The sequence below is a fragment of the Dipteris shenzhenensis genome, chromosome 10, assembly GCF_047967505.1.
Source record: "Dipteris shenzhenensis isolate YYH24624 ecotype China chromosome 10, Dip_SZ_1.0, whole genome shotgun sequence".
NCBI classification, from domain to species: Eukaryota; Viridiplantae; Streptophyta; class Polypodiopsida; order Gleicheniales; family Dipteridaceae; genus Dipteris; species Dipteris shenzhenensis.
Window position 1 is genome coordinate 34900496 of NC_141605.1, and position 12938 is coordinate 34913433.

General features: G+C 39.8%; 1 pseudogene; it reads left to right on the plus strand.

The window, feature by feature from the left end:
- The first annotated feature begins 5399 nt into the window (after positions 1-5399).
- Positions 5400-7004, plus strand: LOC147897739 (putative serine carboxypeptidase-like 23; annotated as a pseudogene).
- The last annotated feature ends 5934 nt before the right edge of the window (positions 7005-12938 follow it).

Sequence of the window (12938 nt, forward strand, 5' to 3'; positions counted from 1 at the left end):
GAGAGGTGCTTCTGCTAAAATTGGTTCACTTTTGTTTACCAAAGCAGCGTGCTTCGCAAACTTTTCCAAGAAACTAAAGTTTTGGAATTCCAATTGCCATATTCTAATTTCTGAGCTCTATCAAGTTTTTGAAATTGACATGTCCATATCTCTTGTGCCATACTATAGAAAGTGGCATCAGTTGTGGTTGAGCTGATATGGCATGCAAATCTAGTAATAAGGCTAGCATTCTAAACAAGCATCCTTCCTTGACTACTTTTCCTACTAGCTCTGATATCCTCTAGATTTGTCTCTGGTCATGCATTCATCTCCATCAAAGATTACTTGATAGTTGTGTTATTTCATTTTCCCAACCAATAAGAGGTTCTTGCTGAGATTCAGAACATAGAGTAAATCTTTCACCAATCCATTCATACCAGTGAAATTGTTCATAGGGACAATTCCTTTCTCTTGAACTGGATTTTCTGTGTTATCTGTAGTTTAGATAACATTCTTCTATCCTTCTAATGGTTTCATCTCTGTGAACCATTCCTGATGCTTTGTCATATGAGATGATGCACCATTGTTGATGTACCAAGGATCCTAATTTGCTTGATCGACTTGATAATTGCATTCTCCTTTTGAATTGCAATCTATGTCAAGATACACTATATCAGTCTTTTGCATATCCTCGCTTGCAAGAAACATATTCTCAGGTTCATTGGCATAATGACTATGACTTGAGTGTCCACCACGATGATTTCCTCTTCCTCAGAAATTCCCTTGATTGCTATTGAATTGATCGCCTTGGTCGTACTGCTTCTTGTGGAAATCTCTTTCATAGTGTCCAAAATTATGATAGTAATTGCACTGAATGTTTGACACATTGGTGGATGCATTCCATCGAACTTGGGATCTTCATCTATTGGAATGATTTCCTCTTGGATTCTGATGCTGATGTTGCTGAGGATGATGTTGATGCTAATGTTGTTGTTGATCATGACCATTTTGTAAAAAGTTCTACCTCTGCATCTTCCTCTGCTTCTATTTGAAGCTGCGAATTCTTGATCATTGGAAACTTGTCACTCTTCAACTCCATTGGCAAGTAGTCGCTTAGTGGGGATAGTAACAACCCCCTCCATCATCAACATATTGTACAACATAGGCAAGGAAATTCTCTGTGTAGTTTGATGATCAAATAAGTGCACAAAACTGTGTTTGGGTAGGTTGTTTCTAGGAGCTCTTTGATTTGATCTATGAAGGCTAAAGCATGGAGCCTTAGTGAAAGTTTTGGCACAGTGGACTGTTGGCCATTGGCCATTAAAGCTCCAAGCTCAATGGTGCAATTAATACGCCAGGGTAGTGGCATCGTGCCACAATGGAAGAGCCGTAGGTCTGCAGAGAGGTAGGAGCTAGGGCACGCGACGAGTGGGGAGAGAGGGGGGCAGAATGAAGACAGAGAGAGAGAGAGAGGGGGGGGGAGAGAGAGAGAGAGAGAGAGAGAGAGAGAGAGAGAGAGAGAGAGAGAGAGTCCTTATAAGGCATTAAGAGCCAAGCCACTGATGTGGGAAAAACTCTGGCTAGGTTCATAGCATAATCTCAACAAAGCAACAACAAATTGCACACATGAACAAAGATCAACACATGGGTCTCAAGCATTTATGTAGTTTCAATCTCGATATATTGCGAGGGAGTATGCTTTCGATAGAGACAAGGGGTTTCATCCCTTTTCTCTATAAAATCAAACATGACTTTTCATCATCAGAATTGTGGACATCAAAGTGAACTACTTGCTTGCTCTTTAATTATGGAAGTTGGCTCCACTTTGGCATGTAAAAAGGTAAAAATCTTGCAAAATCCATCAACCTAAGGGGGAGTTTTCTATCCCTTACAATCATGCCACAAATGTCTACCACTCGATGAATGAAGCCTTGAAGATCCAACAAGCTTATCGAGTGAGGCAGATTGCTTAGAATGGTTGGATACCCAAGCTTCATCTTCTATGTTATACATTTCTTTTGGAAGCCTCCAGTGTTGGGGAATCCCAAATTCTAGAAATTGCAAAGGAACGCAGCCAATTTTTTTGGATGATGAATGCACCAACTGCCATTGTATTGGAAGATTTGTTTGTCCAAAAGAAAGGCCAAGAAGTTGTGGTAAGCTAAGCATTTCAACTCTACGTGATGTCTCATCCTGCAAAATAGGGCCTTTGATGACTCATTATAGCTAGAACTCAGTTATCAAGAGTATAAGCATTGGAGTCCCGATGCTATGTCAACCTTAGTTCAGTGATCAGTTAATGAATTTCATGTTTATGGTCACTAAGTGGAATTGAGAGGTTGACCATATTAGGAAAAAAGGGAGCTCCCTAAGAGAAGTTCACAATTTCTTCATTTTTATTTCCTTTAAAATAGTAAAATATGACATAACTCCGCTGATGCACGGTGCCAAATTTGGTAATTCTGACATCACCACCGCATTCGAAGCAGGCCAAAACTCCCCGAACGACATTTGAAACACTAAAAATAGGCATCCAGAGACCCGAAAAAGACCAAAAAGGCCCCGCAAAAAAAGTGTACCAAAGAAGGTGATTTGACAGGTTGGCGCCGGTGATGTTAGAAGTACCAAATTCTATGCCGTGCATCAGATATAATAAAGTAGCTCAAGTATCCTCATTAAATGTAAACTTGACAGTATTTCTTTTTTCTTCCTTTTTTGTATTTTTTCAATGTTACATTGGCCCTCCTTTGATTGGTGGAGGGCTATTTTCCTTCTAGGCTAAAAGGCCCCAAAATGAGTTTCCTTTTTTCCTAATATGATTGGTTTGAACAACATCAGAGAGAGAAGACGATGAGCAAAACTCCACAAGACAATCACTCAATAGAGTTGAAGTTGAACCTAAAGCTTCCATAACTCTTGGCCTCTAACAGAATGCTAATCATAATGGGAATGAGCAGCTATATTAGAAAATGTGTGACAAGGTGATGGCCAACAAGTTTGTTGAGATTCAATAAGGGGATCGTAGATTCTACCCCCTATGCTCTATATTATTGAGTCACGAGTCATTGTTGAGATACTAAATAGCCTTGATTTTGTTGGTTTACACCTACCTGTACCCAAAGTTGAGACATCTAAGCACATTTTGATTGCATTGCATCATGAATGTGGTTTATGTCCTTACTTTGTGAGGTTCAGTAGAGGAGTTTGATGAAGCCATTTTTGATCTGGATACCCTTAAGGAAGAATTGTACAAGGACAGTATGAAGCAAGTTGCTACATGTGCTCTAGAATTATTCTGTCAAAATTCAAATGCATAGATAAGGATTTGAGTCCAAACACATCACTTGCATCTGCATTGAAAGTGTTGTATCCCTACAAGAGGCTACAAGAGAGTGGCATGATGCATGTTAGCAAAAAATGAGAGTTAGTTTGGGAGTCAAGTTGTTTAGGGTTTGAGGCATGGTTCTACACAAAGACACTCTCATGCTAATACACGGATAGCAGTCCATAGAGTAGATGGCCCATAGTACCTATGAATTGTCTTAGTATTTCAGAATGATGATTTTTAGAATGTCATTAGGTTGTAATAGGTAAACCAAAGGGTTGGACAAAACCTATGCTATTGTAATTTTTATTTCCCTTTGTATGGATGCTACATTACCTTATCTTAACACTAGGCACTCATAGGGTAGTTCCAATCCCTGCAACCCTAAACCCTAAACTATACACATCGCTCTTTGAAGTGAGCTAACAAGGCCAAACTATTTTTGGAGTTTTGGGCATATATCTATCTGTATATCTATCTATTTATCTATCCATCTATCTGTCTCTCTCTCTATCTATCTGTCTGTCTGTCTATTTGTCTATCTCTATATATATATATATATATAGCATGGTTCTGCACACAGACACTCTCACGCCAATAAATTGAAAATATACATTGATAGCAGTCCGTTGAGTAGATTGAACCCTCGACCATTGAGTACATATAAAATCCTCTCTCTCTCTCTCTCTCTCTCTCTCTCTCTCTCTCTCTCTCTCTCTCTCTCTCTCTCTCTCTCTCTCTCTCTCACACACACACACACACACACACACGCACGCACGCACGCACGCATGCACGCACACACACACAAACGAAGAGAGAGAGAGAGAGAGAGAGAGAGAGAGAGAGAGGGGAAGGGGGGAGAGAGAGAGAGAAAGAGAGAGAGAGGGGAGGGGGAGAGATTTAACCTTGAGACCCAGCAAAGCGAGTCTCTAAACTGTCGTAGATGGGTCATGCTACTTGTTCTAATGAGAGATGGGTTATAAGGCAAAGAAAGGAGATGAAGTCTCAAGGATGTGCAAGGGTAAGGAGCAATGTCTTTTTCTTAAAGTTTTGTCCTGAATTGCTTGGGTTTTAAGGGCCTGCAAATTTAAACATGGTTTTGTATCCCAAGTATATGTAGATAATCTGCATGGATACTGAATTACATACCAAATTACAATCTGCAATACATTTCCTCACTCTCTTTGCCGCTAGTAGGTGAGGAAGGGCCCATCTTGCATGCCTAAAAACTAGAGCTAACAGAAGGCATCAACTTGGATCACTGCTACAAATCCACTTTCAATTGCTTGCAGTCATCATCATAAACTAGCAAATGAAATCAAGGGCGTGACAGAACAAAAAGAAAAATAATAAAGAAATGGAATGTTACGATGGATCAACACGGAGATCTCATGCACTGGATTTTAAAGGGATTTTAAAGGCTCTTACTCAAAGCTAGAGGCAATGTGGACAAAACAAAATAAATGGCATATTATAAGGGGGAAAGAGACATTTGTGGTACAAAATGACTGAGCAAAGACGTGGGGAGCTTTAACACGCTATTTTGGGTAGTTTCAGTTCTCACCACATGGCTCATTTGAATATTTCCCTAGTTAATGAATCCTAAGACAAGATCTGGAAAATTAAGGCTCTCGAGGTTTTTAAAAACCACAAACATTCCAAAAATTAATGGGGCGCTCGAAAGGTCTCCATTACGCAACATTTGAACCAATAATCATTTGTTTACTCCATGCGGTAAAGAGCGAGAGGTTGGCAAGTTCTATGAGGCTTGCAACAAACATCAATGGAAGATGCATTACATGGGGTAATGTAAACACATAAATTTTATTAGCACTGCCTTCCAAGCAGGGCTCTAGTTACATTTTTGTTGAAAACTGTCCCACACACTTTGTTGCCAAGTGGCCCCCTTCTATTTTGGTTCTTTCACTCTCTCACACATACACAATTTCTTTTTGTAACAACTCTCTCTCTCTCTCTCTCTCTCTCTCTCTCTCACACACACACACACACACAGAGCTTACAAATCATTCGAACTTTCCTATACATGGGCTTCCATCACATGTGTTGCAAATTAATCATTCATTCATCTTGACAATTTTTGAAAAATCAATCCAATGACTTTTACCTACTTGGCGAGTGTTATGCTGGTACTTAGAAGTGCTTCCTCGTCTACTGGTGCATCCAATGCTGTTACAAATTTTCACTTAACAATCATTTGCCTATGCAAAGGGCACTACATTCCAACTTTCGCACATGTGATAGTTCAAAACAACAAAAGCCTAAACAGATTCCGCATCAACTTCAAGGGATTTGCCGTATGCTACTTCTACACTTAGTATTGTCCCATGATATTGGCTTTTCGTTGTACGGATTTGATAGTGAGGATATTCGTATTCTCGTTTTTCAGTGTGATGCAAATTGCAAATTGGCTGATGCCTATCATTACAATTGAGGGACAACGGATTTTTATCATTTGCACTCTCTTATATCTAACGAAACCTTCGATGCTATCTTAGCCAATTGTGATTTTGTGAACACTTTGCCTATGGATGCTACATCAGGCAACCATAGTTGCACCAGAGCAATTGAACAGGTGCAGAGAGACAGATCAGACTAATGTGTATGATATCTACACAACATCATGCAATTCCAATGGCTCTAGCACTGCAATAATGGTTTGTCTCCCTAGATCTAAAATGCAGACACAAGAAACCAACTTTTCTATTACGGTAGTTGTTGGTGCATGCTAATTTTCTCATAGGTTGAATGCTGCCACTCATAGTGAAGACGGAAACTAAAGGATTCATTTGCAGAAAGTCTACGAAGTGATAGTGGCTTACAATCCCATGTCTTGACTCTGTAACTCCATACGTAAACTTACCATAAGTTCAATCGTCTCTCCATGTTACTCCTCCGATCTCGTGGTCTAGTTGCAGGTAAGCTAAGCACATGACTACCTTTCACAACCGGTTATACGTAAGGGTTTCACTATCTTGACGATTCCCAAACCTTGGAAATGTGGCAGCCTTGCAGTGTACAACCACTACAAGAGGGAAGACATAGTGGGATCAATGCTTCTCGTGTATGGAGAGCTTCTCAAAGAGGGACTTAAAATATGGATCTACAGGTATGGATCTTATACTTCAAGAACTTAAAAAATGTTTGCGATCATCTGCTCCTGGCCAGTTTGCTCAATCTGGTATATTTGCTTGAATGGTATTTTGACAGTGGCGACATAGATGGAGTTGTGGCTACTTTAGCTACAAGAAGGTGGATCAAAGAACTAAATCTTACAATTGAAACACCATGGTACGCATGGAATTACCAAAACCAGGTGTGGACATACAAACAAATGTTGAAACTCTCTTGCATTAGCATTTAATCTTTCAAGTATCTGTAATGGAGAATTACAAATTAAGTGAAACCTTCATGCATCCCAAAAATGGTTTATTGTTTAATTACAATCAACAACAATGGTTTTGCTCACTTAACAAGATTTTTGTTCACTTTTGATTGATCACAAGTGGGAGGTTGGATGGAAACTTACTTTGGCTTGACATTCTCTATAGTCCATGGAGTTGGTCACATGGTACCAGAAACAAAGCCAGCACAGGCTCTTGCATTGTTTAAGAGCTTTTTAGCGGGAGATCTCTTAGGAAAAACTCAGTTTGGTACCATTTGTGGACTTCTGCAAGAATAGGGGCACATCAATCAATCTCAAACATCATAATTCATTGTAAGACTAGTTCCATGCTCTTAGTTGTAGTTCCATGGAGAATTTCAACAAAATCTCTCTGTTTCCCTCATGCTCTTGGTTGTTCATAGAATCCCCATGCAAAATTTTAACAAAATCTCTGTCTCTCTCTCTCTCATGCCCTTGGTTATTCCTCCGTGAATTCCAAATTTGTCTTATATTGACCCATTTGTTTGAGTGCTTTCCAAACTTTTTGACTTGTATGTGCTTTCTGACTTTTTTGGCTTGTATGTGCTTAGCACCCCTCCAACATGGCTATAAATTAATTCCAAGTTGAGATCTCCTACAAACAATTTATCCAAGCCTTGCTTCCATTAGCGTGCCTCCAAGCCTTGCCTCCAGTCACATGCTTCCAGGTTGTAATCATTTCACTAGAGCAGCATAGGGCAAGTGCTGTGATCATTTCTTGGGTAAGAATCTTGCGCCTTGAAGTGGTTTAACAAGCTCCATGTCATGCTTACCCTCCTGCCATTAATCTTGGCAATGTACAAACTCAATTAGCACTCTGTTGCATCGTCTCTTTGAACATATGCTTTCCATGAATTAATTTTTTGACCTGTTGAATTGCTGAGCTGCTTGCTTGACTTATAGACGTCGTTGTCTTCTTTGTGGCTGTGAAGAATCAATCGGCCCGAATTGCTCAGCTGCTTGGTTGAATTATAGATCTCATTGTCTTCTTTGTGACTGTTAAGAGTCTCATCCAACAGGACAAACAAGTTCTGGAGAGCTCATGAAAGCATAGTAGCTAGGGAGAGGTGATATACTTCCATGCAAGCAGGGGTTCCTTACTTTGAGGCAACATTTGATGACTCATCGATCTTCAATCGGAGGTATGTTATTCCCTTGCTTCGAGCTTGTTGGACAAAATTCTAAGCCGCTCCAGGTCCCGTCTCAGCTTGCTACAGAGCTCCACCCTCTCCCATTCCAGATTCTTGTCTAAGAAATTCTCTTTGCATTCTTTGATTTTGGCCCGTTATTCCCCTCGCAACTCTGTGATCGCCTCATTGACCTCAATAAATGTAGCAGAGGATTATTCTACCTCACTTGGAGTATTATTAAGATACATGTGTTGGGTATGATGTTTCTCAATTCTTTCTCCTAAGAGGATTACCAGATCTAGAAAGATACCAAGCCTACAAGATAGACAGGTAGCAGGAGTCATAGTAATTAGAACGATCAGTAGTAGTTTTTAGTCACATGAAATTCCACCCACTGTCTATACGAAACTAGGCTACAAAAGCTATATAGACAGCTGGCATCAACAGAGAAAACAATCCTACCCAAGATTCTCAAGGCTCTTGCTTCATACCAAGCTGCTTCAAGCTCTTGTTGTTCATATATGGCCTTGCTACTCAAGGACTTTGCTAGTAGCTTCTCACATTCAGGCTCCTTGCAGTACCCTATTCATCTTGTCTCTCGAAGATTTTTTTAGGCTTTCTATACTATTAGATCTCCATAAGTACATAGATTGACACGTTACATGATTGGATTGTGTATGAGGTTAGATAGCTTTTTTAAAATATATATATATGATTTTGCTAGTTGTATTTTTTTTTTCTAGAGACGATTTTTAAGACAATTAAAAAAAAAAAATCGTGGAATGTTTTTGTTGTAGTCTTCTTTTGTGTATTTCATCTACTTTGGGGTATCCCTATAAGGGTTTTCTCAAATGGCACATGGGATTTGTAAAAAGCCGGTCAATGAATGTGCTCGTTCTCTTTCATTAAATATTTCATTATAGATAGCATTTTGATACCATCTGCTTCAAGATATTTTTGAAAGGGTTTCCTTAAATAACAACTGTCACTGTGTATGTACGATTAAGTGCACTTTTGAATACTCCTAGGTGATGACATGTACTAGTTTCCTATGTACCAATAACAAATCCTAAAGATGAATGTGCCTTGCAGAATTCAAAAGCTAAGGACGGGTATGTGACTGAAGCCATTGCTTAGAAAGAAGATAAAAATTTGCAATCCAAAAAACTATTTGCCAGAAAAACCGGTTTGCCTTTTAAAAAATAGATGTTTGCCAAAAAAGCTGATTTGCCTAAAAAATGATGTTTGCCTATTGAAAGGCTTTATGCCAGCCAAACGGGCTTTATGCCCACCTAATAGGCTTCACGCCTACCAAATGGGCTTTATGCTTGCCTAACATGCTTTATGCCTATCGATGAAAAGATCGTTGTTTACTGAGACTGTAAAAGGGAAAAAAAAGTCAAATAAAGCCAAAAAAAAGAAAAGATTCCATCAACACTTTGCATAAAACTTTTGGTCCATGAGATATCATTTATAAAACCCTCATTGTTTTAGTTATTTTATGTTCTCTTTACTAAGCTATGCATGGCTTCTAGAAGGATATCAAAGTGATTCATTTAAAACTATAAAGGTAGCCATGTCGACATATTTTTTCTCTTTTAAGAAAAAAAAGGTGAGCATGGCGTTCAAAACAATCACAATTGACCCAAACAAATCAATTGATAACATCTTGCACAAACAGAACTGAAGCTGTGTCATGCATTATGATTACACACCAAGCGATTGTTTATTTGATGGAGTCACGTACATGTTGAAAAACGGGATGACCTCTAAATAACTACAGACTATAACAGTCTAAAATTTTGTTTCGAGCTTCCACAACAATGACCAGCACGCAATAAACTATTTGAACACATATTTGGATTTGAACTTCATACGTAAGCAACATTACGTAAGCAACATGGAGTTAAAACACACGACGACGAATATCTTACACAAATGAGTGTTCCCATATCACACGGTGGTCTTCGGGGAGATAGATTTACCATTGCATGGCTTTCAAAGTTCCTTTTATGACCAATTCAAGTGTGACCATCTGCAACTAGAAAGATATACATGTAGTGTGGCAATGAAAATGTATTGATTCCATTACGGATCTTGTATGATGACACTTCTATACACCCTTATTGCCTTGAGCCAATTGTTGAAATGATAACTCAATCTAATGATGAAGTTGTAATTCTCGCAATAACTACAAACCCAAATCTTGTACCTAGTATTAAAAACTAGGACTCAATTGACTCTGTCCTACATTATCTCAACACAACCTTGGTGAATGTTTATTCAATACAATGAAGTACTTAGTCAATACTATTGGACTCTAATATTATCGATGTTGCTTCAGCTTGAATTCTTACAACATTTCTCTCTTTTGATGCATGTTCTCGATGCAAATAAGATTCAAAATTAGTAGTAGAGATGCCACATGGGATGCAAGATTGAAGAATGATATTTCATATGATTGTAGTCCATGACACAATATTGTTTAGGTTGCAACCAAGGTTGACTTATGAGCCCTTTTGAGCATAGTATGGTTCATGTATTTGTTGTTCTTCAATTCTTAAAAAGCTCAAATCTTTGCACGTCACCAAGGCAATATTAAAACACTACCCCTAACATTTGCAAGGAGGATCGGGTCTTGATGGACCTTGTGTCTTGTCTCATGTTTACAACTCTTTTCGTTTTGTTTTTCTCTCTTTAAGACAAGATCCACATTTTATTTTAAGATTGTGGTTATGTGTTCCATGGCAAAAAAAGGAACTTAGAAATATAGAGAGTTATCAATGACAATAAGTGGGTCTCTCAAGGTTAACTAGAGGCTATCCGCTATGAAGTAACCGTGCATTTTTACAACTACATGGATGCAGGAATAGTCCTTCAATTTCTTTTCGATAGAGCCTTAATTGATAAAGCCTCATAATTCGAAGCCAGTGCTTTTGTGCATACATGCACTCTTGTTTTAGTTTGTGGATATCAATTCTGAATTCAAATTCCCCCAGAGCTAACTCCACTCAACCTCTCCCTCATCCTCTCTCTCTCTCTCTCTCTCTCTCTCTCGCTCTCTTCGGATAGGCTGCCTCTTCACCTGCTTCAATGCTTACCTGCTTCTTGTCCTTTAGCCGATACTCTCCCTTCTCCCTCTTTGTTCGTTTCTTATTTGTACGAGTCTGCGTAGATTTGGATAGGTTAGTTTGGAGTAAGCCATCTTCTCTCGGTTTTGTATTCACGGCATGCATTTACTGCAATATCATTTCCAAAACCAAAATGAAACCTGCATTCATTCAAAGGAGTACTAATACCGTTATTAGCCATTAAGTGCCAGCTGCATCCCATGCTTAGAAGTTTGGTCAAACTGATTTTGCTTTTCTAAAGACATACCTGCTTCTGTAACTGATTGCGTAGTTACAAATCTCTATTCATCTGAACTCGGTTAAGCCATCTGGGGCCTCGCTAATGGCTCTCATGCCTTTTCTGTTGGGGAAAATAAGATGAATGCTCTAGTGCCTTTGTGCATGTGCGCACCCACTAAGTGTACGTGCATGTGTGTACGTGCATGTGTGCACAAGTGAGTATAGGCACATGCGTGCAAAGCTGGGTGCTATCCTAGGTCCAATCCAGAATATCAATTTATTTTGTGTTCTCAGAATGGTAAAGAAGATATGACAGAGACAATTGGATAGATAACTATGAACTTGAAAGGGTGGAGCGTGAGAGAGACAACAAATATGTGTTTAACTACAATTTTTTCAGACATGCCAAGGCATAGCAGCTTGACTGACGGGGGCCATGCCTTCTTAATCAACATGGCTACCCCGAAGTTCAAGATGAGACTCCTCTATCAGCGGCCAGCATGCTCACCATAGGGCAGTATGTGGGAGGCGGTGTCCAGCATCACTTCTTGAAACACCCGGATCACCCATTCCAGTTTGGTGATGGGTGCCCAGCAGGTTCTCCCAGCAGCCCTGACGGGGGCCATGCCTTCTTAATCAACATGGCTACCCCGAAGTTCAAGATGAGACTCCTCTATAAGCGGCCAGCATGCTCACCATAGGGCAGTATGTGGGAGGCGGTGTCCAGCATCACTTCTTGAAACACCCGGATCACCCATTCCTGTTTGGTGATGGGTGCCCAGCAGATTCTCCCAGCAGCCACCCTCGTTGCCATCTGCCAAGATAGTCCGTGCCAAATGGAAGCAAGGGATGATAGATCTTGGGCGGCCGCAGAGAGATACATTTCTGCAAGGCTTGGAGTGCAGGTGTCTTCCACATTTTCACAGAGTGAGGAATTCAGTGGTGTTTTCAAGCGTTAAGAGAAGGTTACTTTCCTCCGGAACAGGAAAGTAGAATTTCAAAGGGTGGAGAATGGATGCTCAGTAGGAATCAGTGCCACAAAGCAACACATATTTCAAAAGTGTGCTTATCAAGTTTACCGAGCAAAACAGGATTGGTTGATTCTTGTGGACCAGTCAGTCAAAAGCATTGAGAAATAGAATGCCTGTTATGGATTAATGCAATGAGGAATGGAAGTGGGGGAAGATTCCAGGCAACAGACAATCTCATGTACTAAGATGGCTGACCACTACACCTTTGATTCAAAAGGTGATACAACTAGAGCAGGTGCAGCAAATTACCATGACAATTAATATTCCAAGTTTCTGAAAATATCAGCTTTCTAAAGAACCCCAATAGGTTTCTAAGATCTCACATAACTGGACAGCATACAGTGCACACTTATTCAATGATTTTGGAGTAGGATTGGGTCTTTCACAATTCAACTGTTTTTGTCAGACCCTGACCACATTCAAAACCTCCGGTGTGGTGGACAGAATCCTTGAATCTTGGTACAAACAGGCAGCAGATAGGGTCTACTGAGTCAAAAGGGGATGGCCTCTGCAAAAGATATTTGAGGGAGCCTCCATGTCATTATGGGCAGAGCACTCCCTTGGATCACTGGATAAGGTGAGAATAAGAAGGCTTAATGATCTGCGAGTAGAGTAACGATTATAAGCCTGCGAAGAGCAAACTGGGTGGCTCCAAGACTCAACTAGACGTGTAACGTCTAA